The sequence below is a fragment of the Mixophyes fleayi genome, chromosome 4 (assembly GCF_038048845.1).
Source record: "Mixophyes fleayi isolate aMixFle1 chromosome 4, aMixFle1.hap1, whole genome shotgun sequence".
In the NCBI taxonomy this organism is placed as follows: domain Eukaryota; kingdom Metazoa; phylum Chordata; class Amphibia; order Anura; family Limnodynastidae; genus Mixophyes; species Mixophyes fleayi.
In genome coordinates, this window is record NC_134405.1 from 306,088,910 (window position 1) to 306,106,967 (window position 18,058).

Genomic DNA, 18,058 nt, shown 5'->3' on the forward strand with positions numbered 1-18,058 from the left:
CAATCTCCCCCTTAAAGTATGCAAGCGTTGGGCTTTTATTGCATGCCTTTCGAGAGATACAAGTGACCCATGCAAAGTCTCCTTTTATATCGCCAGAGGTAGTAAGATAACCAAATCCAACAACATATGCCAGTTACATTTTCAAGTTCAGGTAAGACCATACTTGCCAACTCACCCGGAATGTTCGGGAGACTCCCGAATTGACGCCTTTCATCGTGCCCCGCCCCCTCCCGCCCTCCAGTCATGCCCCTCTCCCGTACAGAACTTGCCGAAAGTGGGTAAGTATGGGTAAGACAAACAAAAAGGGCATTGTATTTACACTAAATTACATGGCAAAAAATAAAAATTGTATCTGATGTCCTGCAACGTATAAATAACACGTAAATTATACTTTAAATATGTAACTTCTGATTACAGAGTGCAGAAGAATAGTGCAGCAATGGAGATTGGAAAATGAAGCATCCATTGAAATGATAGTGTATTAGGACAATTCACAAATATTATAAGGCCTGGATTTGTGAAAAGTGTGACATTACTCTGCTCACTGCACGTCATAGTATTTTTAATGTTTTTCTGCATATTGATAACTTACGATTACTTTTAAATTATTTCCATTTATTTTATTTTTACGCATGTAATGCTGTAGAGGCTAGGACTAGTGAGAGCACAGAAAGAATTGCCTAAGGTGGTAGGAATTGTAAATTCAGGCCGGAATGTTATAACTCTTCTAAAGCATCACCAATAACAGAGAACAGAGCTTTCAACTCATCCTCTAAGAATTGCCAGGCCCACAGATTTCACTAAGAAATTGTAAGCCGTGTCTAGTTGGGATTTTACATTATCCGGAACCATATTTTCTCACATTGTGTTTTTACAGCTCCTGCCATTGTAAGACAGAAACAGCAGTAAAAATAGGAGTGCACTATATATTTTATTGATCTATCACATTTTGAATGTCCCTGCTAATACAGTGTAAGACTGTAGCGAAAGCTTTTCTAAGCAGACATAAATTCCATAAACGCGTAGCAAGATATCAGGAGGTTTTTTTTAAACATTTTTTATTTCTCATCCCAGTGACGAGTTCATTATCTTCAAAGTATATTAAAGGCTCAATGGGCTGACATAGTAATACAAGACCTTTCATCAGTACAAGACCTCTCCAAGGCCTGGTCTAAAGAGCTACATGGAACGGACAGTCCTGGATTATATATCAATGCGAGCTGAGCTGGTGATTATAAGAAAGTTAAATATTTTTTTGAATACAGGGGTGAATATTGGGCCTGATTCATTAGGGAAGTAAAGCAAACAAAATGAGTAACTTTGCACCTTTGCAAAAACCATGTCGCTTTGGAGTGGGATGTAAATTTAAAATGTGATGGCAGATTTATATTTGTGGTAGGGCATGTCTTAGATCAACTTTATATTTCAGTGTACAAATAAGCAATCAAGTAATTGTGTGCTACATGAAAAAACAGCCAGTATTTTCCTTATGTGCAAAATAAAAACTAGTTTGCACCCCTTGCACTTTAACATGGTTTTGTCCATGAGAACACTTACTCATTTTTTTTGCCTTACTTTCCTTAATGAGTCACACCCAATGTGTCTATTTTGTTCTTGTTAGGTCCTTCATTGATGTGCTTAATATGAGCGCATAAGATTGAACCCTTGAGCTAGTAGCTGGCTGGATTTACTTTTGTCACTACACATTCGTTTGTCACCCTTTACATATTAAGAACACAATCAGATACATATAAAGCAATCTGGTCATACAGAGCATAAGATTTAGTCATTGATTAAGGAGGCAAAATTATTATTAATTATCTAAATTGCACTTTGTTTTGTCTTTTTGCACTTCCCCATATGCAGTGTTTTGTTTTCTCCTGCGCAGTATGTACGTCGCTGCGGACCTTTTGTGGCGCCATATACATAAAAGAATAATAATAATAATAATAATATAGAGGTGGACATTTTTATTATTTAATATTGTGGGCACCATTTATAGTGCACACTTTTGGCACTACAAGGTGACAGCATGCACTTATGTTGAACGTGTGAGCATAGGTAGATAGCAGATTTGATGCTGTACAGTCATGTTTAAAAGGAGCTGTGATATAAAATATACCGATATTCCCAAACGCACCTGAGGCTCCATCTTATGGTTTTTTTTTCACCTGGAAATCTTTAGTTCTACTTTGTTTTAATTTTAAGAAGCCCTTACCCATCAAAATCCATTAACCAAAGTGCTCACTTAATTGTAAATGGCCATTGATTGCCAGCCCTGGATTAGTAATGCTCTTGAACACCTTCAAGCAGCTACATTAAACATTGTTTAGTCCCTTGATAGTGATGAATGTTTATTTATACCCAGACAATTTAAGGTAAAAGGCTTTAAAACATCTTACATTTCTACAAGTTAGGATTGTAATTTATAAACATTAAGTTTTAAAGGGAATTCACTATAAAATGAAATGTCAAGTGTAATCTATTGCGGTGTCATTGTAGATTAGTTTTATAAATCTACTGGCTTCATTTTATTACATTTATGAGGTTTTATAGATTTATAATCTATCATATTGGAGGGAAATAAAAAAAAATTAAGATGTACCTGTCAACTACGCACACTAGAGGGGGCCATTTTATGACCTGAGACAATATTCATCATCATCATCATCATTTATTTATATAGCGCCAACATATTCCGTAGCTCTTTACAATATTCATGATAATACAACCATTATGATAATACAACCATTACAGACCACTAGCATCACCAAGACGCTGTCTAGTATATTTTCTAACATAGCTACTTTTAAAAATATAGATGACATAAGGTAACATTTGTTGTTATTTAACTTGGCAAAGTGCAAACCTGCAGTAACCCAAATCAGCCAGTTGCCATGTGACTCAGTGATCTTATTAGTTGCTGACGAATTCATTGTCTGCGTTTTTCCAATTGTCAGGATAGACCTCAACCTAGCCACTGTTCTTTAATGGTATAATTTAGTTAACTTATAATTAAGTGCTACCTTTTTAAGTGCTGATATCACTGTTCCAATTATTTTTTTGGAGCACTTTAACTCCAAAGTTGGATTGCTACATTATTGTAGACAGAAAAGTGAACGCAAAGTACAACTCCAACTGCAGCACTGGAGCGTTGAAGCTACACCCCGATTAGTTTTATAGCGACAGCAAATTTTGGAACAAGTGCAACAGATATAACAACTTGATGCATGTTTATGGAGAAAAGGAGAAGCAAAATAAACAATATTATTTTCATAAAAACTGAAAGTGCACCACGGTTTATGTGGAGATGGAAAAATCTGAAGGGATAAACGTAAATGTCACATCAACGGCTAACCTTCTAACACTTTATAACTATTTATTAATCATGCGACTGAGAAGACATCAGGGGGTAAATGTATGAACATGCGGGTTCTTCAACACCCGCGTGTTCGGCGATTAAATTTCAAGCGGCGCTGCATTGTAAAGGGAAGTTTCCCTTTACAATGCAGCGCCAATGGAAATTTAATCGCTGAACACGCGGGTGTTGAAGAACCCGCATGTTCATACATTTACCCCCAGGGCTTTGCTTCTTCACCAAAGTGCTCTTGGAAGGTGCAAAACACACCCAGTTAAAAGTAAAGAAAGACAACTGATCCCTGCCAGCTCAGAGTAACGTGTTTTATCCTGATGGAGAAATGTCTGCGAACGTTTCCACAAACTCAGCAACACCCCTAGAAATTCTACTTTGCAAAAAATTTAGTAGGGATCATTTAAGAAAATGCAGCCATCATTTTATAAGCCTATTGTTGGCCAAATGCAAGAACATTCAGACACACAAATGTGACGGATAAAATAAAAACCTTGCAAACATCCTGATGTTATCGCACTCATATAATTTAAGATTACACAAACTACTTACAGAAGCGCTAGACATGCTCCTAGGTGATGTGGCACCCCTGCAATGTGATGAGTACCCCCCTCCCCCACCCCCGAACATTACACAGTTGTGCCTCTTTTTGGTAGAGGCATGTCACATCTGGATTCCAAAAATTAGAATGTTGAGATATACACAACTTAGAGTGTTACACGGGAAATGAAGCGTGGCTAGACTGACTGGAAATTCTTCTTACCATTACTCTAACTTAACTTAACTGAGTCTGTCCGGCAATGCCACAGATGCATCCCGGGCCCCACATTCTGCTCTGAATAGAGCAGAGAGGGGATCTCCTCAGAGCACATGAAGTCCGGCTCATACATCCTCTGCGCATGCAAAACTTTGAAGAGTGGGCCTCAGAATTGCGCCCTGTACACAGTGGCAGAACTATCTTGGGCATACTTGCCAACTCTCTCGTAATGTCCGGGAGACTCCCGAATTATTGGTGGGTCTAACAGACTCCTGGGAGTGTATGACAGTCTCCGGCATCTGCCCATAGTGAAGTGGCAGAATTAAATCCAAAATGCAGCGAATCCCGCATTTAGCACCGCCCCCCGCTGTAAAATGACACGTTTGCGTCATTACGTCACATGGGCGGGGCCAAAATGACATGATTTTCGGAGTCCCGCCCCCTGCACGCTAACCTGCCCCCGGCAGCTCCTGGATCATACTTGCCATAAGTTGGCAAGTATGATATTGGGTGCAGGGAATGCAGGTACTGCAGGGGCCCCGCTGTCTGGGCCCCGCAGCATGCTGTGCCCCTCTCATTTCCAGGTCCCATAGCAGCAGCACACCCTGCTCCCACAGTTATTCTGTCACTGATATAGATGGTCAAATGTGAAACTGGTTCTTCTTACCTTTAGCAAAACACTCATAAAAAATGCTGTTTTGTCGTCATTAAAGTATACCTGGTATTTTTCACATCCATACAAGAAATTATACTTTAAAAAGATGCTGATACATGAACAACGTACTAAAAAAAAGCAAAACAACTTATACTGAGCTCTGTAAGAAGAAATATGCCAAAGGTCATTTGCATCAAGTCTCAAAGCCTCATCAAAACCGTTTGTGATATGTATTTATGTAGCTAGAAAAAAAATCTGCCTGTATTTAGCACCATTTCTGACAGGAAATGTATTTCTTAAGATCAGGGGTATTTGAAATTACTGCATCGTCCTGTCAGACATATTTTGCATCTGTTTAGAAAATACAAATTGCCTTGATTGAAATTCTATAACAGTCAGAAAAGTAGGTACTGTATATTTTTTATTACTTGTCTTAAGGCTATTTACCGTTGTACGGCTTATTTTTTACCTCAGTATTTCAGAAAATTATATATCTGCTCTTAAGAAAAAAACATGGGAGTTATTTAAATTCAGCAGTTATCTAGTCTCTGGATCTGTTCTGTTGATAGACCCTCTAGCTACCGCTCTGCTAATTGCAATGCTTTTGTAATTTGAAATAAGACTTGTGTCCCTTGATTTCTTTATGGATCGGTGTTAATAAAGATGTGTTCCTCTGAATAGGGAATTCAGCCTTGTGCAAAATGAGGTTAAATAAATAGCTTATAGGATCACTCAATAATTCACAGCAAGGGATGCATCCCATTAAGCAAAGAAACCCCAGATCACAATGCAATGTGTATTATATCATAGACTGTAATTAAGTAATATTCACTCTGGAATAAATGGTGAATTTTAATGCTGCTCATGTCTCTCTTCGTGTCGCTTTGGAAAGTGAATGAGGTGACGTTTCTGACATCACTGTTGCTGCATAACATTGGACAAGAGCGTGACTGGGGATAATTGAAAAGAAACACATTTACTAGGGCTTAGTGAATATTAATAGTTATGTTGTTTTATTTGAATGAGCAATTCAATGTTCCTGTTTAATTATATCAATGTGAATGACAAATACAGAAAAGGAAAGAAAACATTTAATAATAAATGGTTACAAAATAGACATAACGTGGAGGTGCACGTCAAGCACCGCTGCAACTTTATTTGGGGTCTATCATATAGACAGCAGTATTTAATCATCAGGTGCTTTAATACTTCTAGGGGTATATTTACTAAACTGTGGGTTTGAAAAAGTGGAGATGCTGCCCATAGCATCCAATCGCATTCTAGTTATCATTTATTTAGTGCATTCTACAAAATGACAGCTAGAATCTGATTGGTTGCTATAGGCAACGTCTCCACTTTTTGAAACCCGCAGTTTAATAAATATACCCTCAGGTCTCTGTGAGTGCTCTGTAGGTTAAATATAGGCCCTGAAGCCGGAACTAGTTAGTCCAAGGGTTATAGTAAGAATAAGTGATTACATCATCATTAGTATAGCATACCTCCCAACCTTTCAGTACCTGGCATTGGAACAGAGAGGGCATGGTTACACCACGATGGGGAGTAGCTACTCCCCCAGAGGGTTGCCTTGCTCTGTGGAGCACAAGGCTACCTCCTAGACACCTCCCCTCCCCTCCAAACACTGCAGCACATATCAGTAGGAGTTGTGCTGCGTCCGCTCACTGTTGCTTTGCTAAGCGGTGGTAATCGGTATCAAAATGCTTGGGTTACCGCTACCGAATACACCTACAAAACAGGCCCGCAACCTTAATTCAACAACCTCTTAAAATCTACACTTACCTTCCAAGCAATGGAGGACATTCCTGGAACAACTGGTATGCGACTGCTCTAAAATCTGAACATGCTGGTTGCCGGCGCTTTATTGTGACACCACTGAAGACAGCAACATCTGCATTTAAATAGGTATGTTAATATTAAGGGTTAGGGTTAGGTTTAGGGTGAAATGTCTGTGACATCACAATGAAGCGCCAGACTCCAGCATCTTCACATTTTGCACCAGTCACATACTCGTTGTTTTGCTCATTTACTCGGTCAGTGACGTGATAATTGTAGATTTCAATAGGTCGTTGATTTAAGACTTCGGGTTTCTTTTGTAGGAGTATTGGGCGTTAGTATCCCAAGCATCGGGATACCATACCAAACCCCTGCTAAGACCAATTAGACTATAGATGTGACTTCAATGGTAGATTCTAAAATCCTTTTAGTTACTTTTTTTTAATCTATATTTCTTTAAGCCCAATTTAATTCACCAACAATAGATTATACAATTTAACCTAAGTTTCCTCAATTGCTGATGCCACAGTTGTAACTCCCCCACAGACATAAGAGTGATATTGTTATGCTACTTGTGAGGAAAGCATAATATGGCTGCGAGGGTGTGGTGAGAGAAGTGAGAGGACCAAGGTGTTTAAAAGTGTGAGACTCGGGGTTCACTGCCACACGTAAGTACATGTATTTGGGCTTAAGGTAACTATGATGAGTATAACTGTATAATGATTTGAGAGTACCTGAGTTCCAAGAGTCCTGCTCCGGAAGGCCAGTGATAGCCTGAAGTTAAAGATAAGTTACATGGGAGACAGATATGAGAGCTTGAGTGCTCGCTCAGAAAGACACTTCTGCTTTGTTTGCATCAGTTGCCCAGGCGCAGCTGTGGAGAGGAGCAAGGGAGGATATAGACTGCAAGTCCGTGCCTCATTGGAGTGGAGGCTGCATGGAGCAGAGCAAGGAATGACATAAACTACACCAGAGAGTTAGCTCCTGAGCCGAGAGGTGCACGCCAACCTGTGAGATGAATGGTGAATACTACTAGTGTGTGCTGTACTTAAGCAACCAGTACTGTGATGTAGAGTAACTCTCTTGTGAACTTAAAATAACCTCCTCAACTAAGTGTCATGTGCGTAGAGTAAAAAGCAGAAGGATTGTTTCAGAAATTACTTTGTTGTCTGTGCAAGCTAAATATTTCCCAGTGCAACTAAATATTTCCTAGTGCAACTCATTTCATCACTGGTGACTGTACACCACTATACCTGCTACGTGTGTACTTCATCTATTTTACTGTGACACCTGCAGGGCACTTGTTTTGTTAATTTAACCCACAATACCCTTAATTGGGTTACATATGAAATTTTATATATATATATATATATATATATATATATATATATATATATATATAATTATTGTGCTAGATTAATTACTGAAAAAAAGAAAGGAAGTGAGTAAAATGTTTTCACATCAATTTACATGTATTGTTTTAGTCAAATTAAATAATGCATATAATTATGTGATGCACAGCTTTTAGTTATCTTAGTTTATTCTAACACTACACTACAGTATTCTCAAAATGCATTTTATTGTATTTTTATAGTGATGTTTACATTTGGACTACGTCAGATCAAGAAAGAAGAAATTATTTTGTTTTAATAAAGTATTGAATGAAGACACACCGCTTCCTCATTGGCTGGAAATTGGTAAGAGAGGGTCTTTTTGCACGCCCTGCAGGCTTTTATACCTTCCTGGTAGAGATGTTCACTGACCCCCGTGTTCTGGTTTTGGTTTTGGCTTTGGATCTGCATTAACTTTGTGTTTCGGTTTTCATTCTGGCAAAGCCACCCTTGCGTGTATTGGTTTTGGTTTTGATTTTGGATCCCTATTTTGTTCCTAAAATCCCTATTTTTTTGCTAAAATCGTATTATTTCGCTCTTTTTTTACCTACATTGTTATTAACCTCAATAACACTTATTTCAAGTAATTTGCAGCCAATTTTGACCACCTTTTAGGTCACAAAATTATTTGCATACACTTTCAAACAAATTCTGCAACGACCTGGCTGGATGCTAAGCGACAGAGCAATGACACAAACACACGGCAGTTGAACAGAGATTTAAACCAATATATAGATGCAGTTGAGGAGGCCATACTTAAGTTAAAATATGACCCACCAGATGAGATCCCGTATTTAGGACAGCTTGTACACGAGAGATCTTCTGCGCTTCAGAAGAATAATTCAGAGGAGGCCCTGAGGCAGGATGATAAATATGTCCAGTTCATAGAACAGCTAATAGACCTGAGAGAACAAATGGGTGTGTCACTGGCCCCTGCAGACTAAGCTTTTGGAAGATGCCGTCACCTTGAGCATGGCCAGTACAGTGAAACTGAGAATGAATCATGAATCAGTTATGGTTGATTTGATAGCTCCACCCATTCCTTGGATAACTGTGGTAATTCTACAACTAATACATGATGACAAGCACTGACCCCCCTGGGCTGCATGCTTTTACCAGACCAAGACCAATCCAGAGTGCCAGACAATGCACTAAAAAGAGCCATTGAAATTCACAGCAAAAAGCAAGTTCATCATTGAGCTTCGACTCATCCCCAAAAATTATAATATAGCTAGGTACCTTTGATGTAAAGTGCAGATTACAAACACTTTGTGCAATACTGATGAAAGAGCAACAAAGTGGAAGGTTTAGAAATACATATACAGGTCTATTTATACATCCATGCTTACAATACTTCTGCAAGCAACATTGTTATTTGTTAATAAAAGTGTTGTCTTTATACCGTTCAAAAAATAACCATTCACCATTCTTTGAATGTTGATAGTGTATAGTAGGATCAGGTGGAGTTACAGCAGAGGTGTCACTAATTTTGGTCAATTCTTTTACAGTAGACAAGACCAGGGGGTAAATGTATCAAGCTGAGAGTTTTCTGGCGGGTTTGAAAAACCAGTCAGATTCTAGCTATCATTTATTTAGTATTTTCTACAAAATGATAGCTAGAACATGATTGGTTGCTATAGGCAACATCTCCATTCTTCAAACCTGCCGGAAAGCTCTCAGCTTGATACATTTACCCCAGATGTCAAAATGTTGTGCTGAGTCATCTCCATCATCCCTGGGTCTCATGGGAAAGCTAAGTTTTTCCTAGCAGCAGTTAACTGACAAACTGGAGGAGGAGACGCCGTCCTGTCATGTAACACTTGAGCTGTCATCTTGCTCACCAGGAGCTCCTTGCATTTCTTGAGATCTGGATCAGTTGGAAACAAAGAGAAGACATAGCTCTTAAACCTAGGATCAAGCACAGCTGCCAATATGTACTTATCCGATTTCAAGATTTTGATTTTTATCCTGGCGAAGCGAATAAAATACTTGATGTACAAGTTCAACATACTTAGCGTAATTGCTTTGTTTCATCTCCTCCTTCAGTTTCTCAAGCTGCTTTTCCAAAAGTCTAACTATGGGAATCACTTGGCTCAAGCTAGCATTGTCTAAACTCACTTCACAGGTGACTACTTCGGATGGCTTCAGCACCTTGCACAACACGGAAAGTATTATCCACTGCCCTAGAGGAAAAATACATTCCCCCTCCTTTATCAATGTCATGGCTTGTGGCGTAATCGTGGATGGCTTTTAGATTTTCCTCCATATACAGGGTGGAATTCCACCTTGTTACCACCTTTTGCTTTAGTTGGTGGCCGGGCAAATTAAATTGCTCTTGTAACTGCTGCAATCTCCTTTATGCTGTTGCCAAATGTCGGAAATGTCCAGATATTTTACAGGCCTCAGACAAAAAGCTCTGCACCACCAAGTTTATTGTGTGAGCAAAACAGGGAATGTGATGGAATTCACCCAGCTCTAATGCTCTCACAATATTGGTGGCGTTATCAGAAATGACATGTCCTGAGGAGAGTCCAAGCAGGGAAAGCCATGTTGCAATAACATCCCTTTGTTTTTATAACAGATTGTCAGCTGTATGCCTCTTAGTGAAGCCGGTGATACACACAGTAGTCTGCCTCTGAAAAATGTGACATAGTTGGGTACATGGGGCTGCTGCTCCTGCTGGTGAAGGTGAATCACCAACCCAGTGGGCGGTCACAGTCATATAATCTTTAGTTTGCCCAGTTCTGCTTGTCCACATATCTGTGGTTACGTGTACAGTGGGTAGAATGGCGTTTTGTAGCCCAATAATTAATTTTTTACGAACTTTCTGGTAGAGTTGAGGAATACCTTTTCTAGTAAAATGGTGTCATGATGGAATTTGGTAATGGGGACACAAGATCTCAAGTAACTGTCTAAAACTGCTGCATTAATAGTGGATTTTGGGCGCAGATCTAATACTATCATAGTCGCAATGGCGTCTGTGATCCGCTTTGCAACTGGGTAACAGCTATCATACTTGCTTCCTCTTGCAAAGGATTGTTTAAAAAGTCAATTGTTGTAAACTAATAGTAGTCTTCTTTTTGGTCTGCTTCTGGGATGAAGATCCACCCCCAGCAGCAGCAGAAGCAGCAGCAGTGGGACTAACGCTCAAGAATTCTTCTGAGGAACCAGGATAGTGGAGGAGTCATCTAACCTTATCAACTTAGATGCAGGACTAACTCCGATCGCTATTGAGAATATTGATGAGGACAGTGTTGTGTGTGTAGATTGCAGGTGTCGAGATCTAGCTAAGAGAAGGGACCTAGCTGATGCTGGAATGCTTGTTATTTTTTTAGCCAAAGTTTTCAATTTTCCAAACAGCTTGTCTTGAACTCGCTTCAAATGGCGTAACATGGATGAGGTTCCTAGATGGTTAATATCCTGACTGTGGATTTACAAACTCTACAAATGGCTAGACAACTGCCTGTTGTCAGGATTTGGGTAAAAATAATTCCACATGTAAGAGGTGGATTTTTTGGTCTTATGTCCAGGCATGACAATGGTCTTCTTCTTATCATGTGCAAGAACTGCTTCCACTGGTGCAGGACTTACACAAACAACATCATCCTCATCAATATCCTCATTAGCGCCCTCGTCAGCTGCGCAAATATCCCCCTCATTCTGTTGCAATTCCAAAAAGGAATCCTCAATTTGTGTATCACTGACTATACTTGGGCTGTTCATGCACACATCTGCAGGAATGCTGAAAGGGGCCTTCTTTATGAGTAAACTATCAGAAAGGTCAGGCTTACACATAGCACTAGTGGATAGCCTCTCCTCAGGGATTTGTGTCATTTCTGAATCTGAACATACATATTCCTCTAATGCCTTCTTTCTTCCAGCGCGGCTTTTACACGTAAAAGTATTTGAGCACCACTTTTTGAGTCAGAATGACAAGGTCTTGGTTGGTCATGTCTGACCTTACAAGAAGATGCCTCAGTGACAGTTGCAGAACTAGCACAAATAGAGAAAGATGAAAGGCCTCATTCTTTCCTTGCCACTGCGTGTGTAGAATGACATGTTGGCAATATTTTTTTTTTCTGCAGACAACAAGGTAAAAGGTGTTTTTTTACATTTTTATTTCCCTGACTTAAAACACTATGCACTTTAACATAGGCCTTAGCAGATGACATACAGGGATTACTATCATCATGACTAGTGCCAGCAGCTGCTTGGTGCTCCTGGTCTTCTGTGTACTGCTGTGAATGCATTTTGATAACACAGTACAATGTAACTGCAGATTAAGAACAACACTGTTATTTCTATTTCAGCAATGACAAAATGCAATGGAGCAATGGAGCTCATCTGTTTGTGTGTGAGCTATATAACACCGTACAATGTGACTTCAGATTTAGACCAAGACTGGAGGCCTAATATTTCTATTTAAGCAATGACAATTAGCAATGGAGCTCTCCTGTTTGTGTGTGAGCTATATAACACAGTACAATGTGACTGCAAATTTAGACCAAGACTGCCAGCCCTAGTATTTATATTTAAGCAATGACAATTAGCAATGGAGCTCTCCTGAATGTCACTGGAGATTTTGAAGAACAATGCTACCCATTCTCTTTCTTTTCTAGCTAGGATGCTGCTCAACTGCACTAGAGACTGTCAAGAACCGTGCTACCCCTTCTGTGTCCTTCTGTGAAATGGCGCTGGATCACCATGGAGGGCGGTACTTATAGAATCCAAAACTCGCGAGATCTGACAACGTAACTGCAATGTTTAGCCTCATTATCAATTCTGATGGTGCGCGAAAGTACCGAGCCGGCTCGGTACTCGGAACGGTGAAGTTCGGGTATGCTCGGTTCTCGTGGAACCGAGCCTGAGCATCTCTACCTTCTAGTGATGCTGTTGGCTTCTGCACATCCGTGACAGTGATAGACCATTCACCAGGACAGAGGGACTGCAACTGACGGCAACAGTGAAAGTAGAATCCCCCTCCACTTCTTAACCTCATCCCTCCTATTTGTTCCACAAAGTAAGGGGGCACAGTGAGTGAGGACAGGCATTCTGAGGGTGGGTGCCTGAGAGGGAGGAGCCTCTAGTACCCTTCTACCAGCCCTGGGTTTTGAAAGTTCCCAATTGCTTTTCAGTGTTTGTAGCATCTGGGACTTAGGGCTGGTTATCAATATGGCAGGAGAACCCTATGCTTATGGTGTTCCTGTTATAGTTGAAACTAGTCCTGGCTGCCTAGCTCTTGGCTGAATGGAAATTTTTGTAGGTGTCTTAAAAAAAAAAATCTTAGCCTTGAGGACAGGTTTGCCCACCCCTGCCTTAAACTGTACTGGGCCTGCAAATTAGGGCCAAGTGTGGTTATTTTAATTATTTTTATATTTGCAAATCTGCACATATATTGTAGAAATCACCTCAAATCAAAAATGTTAAAGATGAATTTTGGCAGAATTACGATAACTAACATTCTGTGTTGTCATAAACTGCTATTGAATACATAATACTAGAGATAGCCTAAATGTTCTCTTTTGTTTCTGTGGAATCTTCACCCCGTACTGCATTTGGTTGTGTTGTCATGTCTGAATTTGACCTTAAGCGTTGCTCCTAGAATTTCCCTAATCAATTCTGTTCCACCCGGAATTTAAACCCCATCACAGCATAATTAATTGACTGTAATTTTGCCAGCTCTATTCACAGACTTTAGATTTCACAACATGTGAATTCTCAAATGCAATGTGGAATGCCATCCAGTCACATGGAGAAGCAAACGCGGAGGAACTTTACACCTGCAAACAGGGCTATTCCACTGTGAAATTCAATTCATGCAAAACCACTGCAATTGTGCTCCTCTTTATCCAATATCACCCCACTGGGCACATAGCCATTGGATAGGATACACAATAAGCCTGCTCACATCACTATATTCTCAGCTTCTTTACAAATGTGACCTAAACATCTTCTGCCTCAGAAGAGGCTGTACAGTTCCACAAGCACTTGCCTAACAGTACCTAGATTTAGTGACACTCCTTTACAAAAATACCCAGCTGCCATGGTGCTGAATACAAAGAGCTGTATATATATATTATATTTCCCCGACTCCTGTTCTTCCTCCATATGATACCTACTCATTAATGGCTAATTAAATGACACTTTCATTTTGCATTCATAAAGATAGAGAGAAGGATCAGAATTGTGCTTGCTTTATGATCTATAAAGTGGCCTTGGGAAAAGTTGCACAAAAGGCATAGGCTAAAAAAATTAAGAACTGAGGGGTGAATTAAACACGAGGCAAATTAAAATCTGAGGTTGTGTTCATAGATAAAGTGCACCTCTCTAAGGGTTAAGAATCTAGCAGAGTTATGGGGGGATGCCCATTGGTGGGTCACTGGGGTAGGGCCAAGGGTCAGTTAAATGTCGGGGGTGGAGCAGGAATCTGCCTCTAGCATCCAGGACATTGGGAGTTTAATGCCTCTCCTCTTTTCCTTGCCTCTCTTTTCTTTTCTCATCTGCCTTTCTGAGTCATCCTTCCTTTCTTCCTTCTGCCTAATTCTTGTTTTCTGGCTAAATCTTTTCCCTTTTTGCCCCTGAGTATTGGTTTTCTCCAGCCGGTGCCTAGTGCCCACAGTTCAGTAGGCCCATTGGCTTAAAGCTGCAATTTGTGCCATGTCCCTGGGGTCCTGCATGGCCCCATGGAGGACCCTAGCAGTGCCACTATGTACTGGGCGTCCCCTCTCCTCTTTTCTTGACACCTAGCTGCGGTGGATTAACTAAAATTAGAGGATACAGCGTTAAGGATGTGCTCTAAATTAGTGAAATTACCAGGAGTTGTGTAAACTGTCTTTCATGAATCACCACAATGTCTATAAATTGATTTAATATGAAGAGATATATTACATGCAATTATTTGTGAATTACTTATACAAAGTTAAAACAGGGAACAGCCTGGCATAAGATGTAGAGGTTCTTGGGTCTATATGGGCATAATACACACGCACTAAGTGATGTGTATCAGCTGGCATGGTGGGCTGGACCCACTTATATTTTCTGCCCAGAGGTCATCTGACGGTGCTCGATCATGCAATTTAGCATGACGAATTGTGTTCCATCTGTATTTGTAAATTATTGTCTACCGTAATGGATGAACATGTGATCACCGCTATTAAGTTGCAGATTACCGAAACTTTTTTCCTCTAAATGACTATTGCTTTTCTTCACTTTCCTTTATGTTGGGATGATTCTCATGTACAAGACAACAAAAACGCGCGCTCCTAAAAATATGCCTGACACAGCACTGATATGGCTGATGAACTTTGTAGTTTCTATGGTCCTTGTACACAGTTTTTGAGTAGTTTTAGTAACTGTAATTTTATGATCTGCTCCAATGTACACTGCAAGCTGTGATGATAGATATTTAGTAGTAAAATAATACAAAAAAATAAATAACAATGATCCAGTCTATATTGTGCCTTCCAATTTGATATATTTTTCTATATATTATATTATATATTATATTATTACCACATTAGTCTCCCATGCCCACTAGCATCATAACTGTACCCGCCTGGGCACTCTGAGGAATCTTTCTTAACTACTTGACAGAGCCCAGAGTGGAAACACAACCTAATTTGATTGGAGTTCCTGGGTAGACCAAGCAATTACCTGCATACTGCCTTATGACAGTCAACCCTATCTGGAGTTTTAGTTCTCAGGAACTGAAAGGCAGAATGCTATTAAAAGTATTTTAATATTACAAGGTTACAGTGATTATTGTATAAATTGAGATATCAAATGCACAGAAATATTAACCCCAAACAGTTCTGTTTTCTATAAAAAATAAATAAAAAATTATAATGGTGATAGCACACTCATGTACTCATTTTGCGTAATCTGCTGCATTATGTTGTCTTAGCAGCTGTCTATCAAGGCGATTTCCGGTGCTGTTGAATGTCGCTTACAAGCCAGCCTTTGCTAGATATATGCCCCTATACCGGGGAGTTGAGTTCATCTGATGTAGCTGCATTTTGATGGTCTTTGCAGCATATAGATCAGTGCTTTAAATGTTTTGGTCATAATATGACCCAATACCTCAAGTTTTCATTTTCCCAGATACACGCAGATCTGCAGTGTTAAGGATAAGCACTGACCACAGCAGTCTTTTTGTTCTGCATACAAACAGTGCATTTATATTGCTATGCAGATGGTATTAGGGATCAACTGATATACTAAAGGATCAACTGAGAACTGGTTTAATGCTTCTTTGCTTTTTTTTTTAGACTATTGCCTCCAATCACGGACAAGGGCTTCAATATTTCAGCACTGTTCACACCTTTATCTATGTTGCTTAGATCCCAATCCCCTGTGACATCACAGCAAGTAGTATGATGGCACTTGGATCTCTGTGTGTCACTATCTGGCACTATTTGTTCGGCTCCGAAGATGATTTCGTCCGGTTGGGTTAGAATAACGTATTTTCTGTCCGTGCAGTTTTGACTGCTTCTCTGCTTGTTCTAGCATGCCTCAGTTTGCTGGTTGAGACTTGACGCTACCATTTAGTTGCTGCCAATGGTTCAGGCGTGCGATAGAGGGAATTTGGTGGTAGGTTGGGGCTGTCCTAGAGTGGCCGAATTCTAGCGGGATGCGTATGTCGGTGCATGATCGGCTCTCCAGAAGTCGTTACCTGGACTGTTGCGGTTTACTGTGAGGGCTTAGCACGTGGTGTCCAGGTGTATGGCCAGTCATAACTTGTCAAACAGTGTACTTGTGCTGCGACCTTTTCTTTCAAAACAGCGTCTCACGGGTTCATGGCGGTGTATACGTCCCTACACATGATACATGTCAGGTACATGTAACCCAGGCCTGGGAAGTGGCTTTATTATGTAAAACACACAAAAAGGTGACAACAAAAAATCAAAAACAAATATAAATAACTGAATAATAATAAATGGGCTGTCCTGGTATCGGCTTTGGGTCACAGCAGAAGTATTAATACAGGGGGTGTTTATGACCAATTGTTACATTGGGGATTGTTTCCCATAACCACATGCTGCTTTGTATTCACTACAGCTATCTGACCCAATTCATTAACTAGCTGTAGTGGAGTTTCAGGGTATGCAAGAATTGGTTCTGGAAGGTGCAATGATTCATGTGGGTTGATCACGCACTAAATAATTCTCTGGGTCATTATAGTTTAGGTGATAACTACCATTGAAGTGGCTCAGAAGGTATATCATTCAATTTGGTATGTTATTAATTGATCTTGTTATGCTATACACCTCTCTGTAATCAGCGGGATTGCATGAATGGGAATTGTTTTTGCTACTAGTCCCTTGAAAATGCGCCATGTCTTTTAAATTCAAACGAATAGCACTTACAAGTGGATATCCCAAATTTAAATGACTGGCATATGTACAGTATGTGTCACCGTTTGACTGTCCCCTGTACAGCCTACCTATATTATCATTTTCTATTTAGACCTGCCTTTAATACTATTATGGGCAAGTAATATGAGTTCCGTTTTCTCTAATTTTAGTTTTGGGCTCCTGGTGGATTCCAGTACTGACCCCTGTTATAGGGTGCTACACATACTAATCCATGGAATTAATCATTTTTCAGTAGTATTTTGTTCCTTGTTGAGTCTATCATGACCTACTCCTTCAGGTGCACCCAGATTCATACACAATAAATTTTGTGATAGACATGTTCAGGTTTCTACAGGTCATTTGCAAGTCTACACTCCTCTGGCAAGGTGGATTTTCCTTCTATTGCTATGTGAGCCATTATTAAGCATCTTTCCCCCTGGCAGATAGCTTGCTGCATTGTCTGGTCCAGTGTGCCTGTATTTTTCAATTTTAGCTTCAGGGCCAGGAGTGGCCCTCTTTGCTAGCCTTAATGAGCGGGTGGATGTGGCTCACACAGCCTTGCTGGGTGTGTTTGCATCCAGTCTTCCTTGACTGTGGAAGGACAATTGGCCCGCAATGATGAGTGATATGCTAGAGGTGCTTGCAGGGGTGGAGCATGATGCTTTTGACTTTGCAATGTTTAGAGCAGCTATGTTAATTTTGCTTTGGTGCCTTCAGGGTGAGCAATTTGACGGCCCTTTT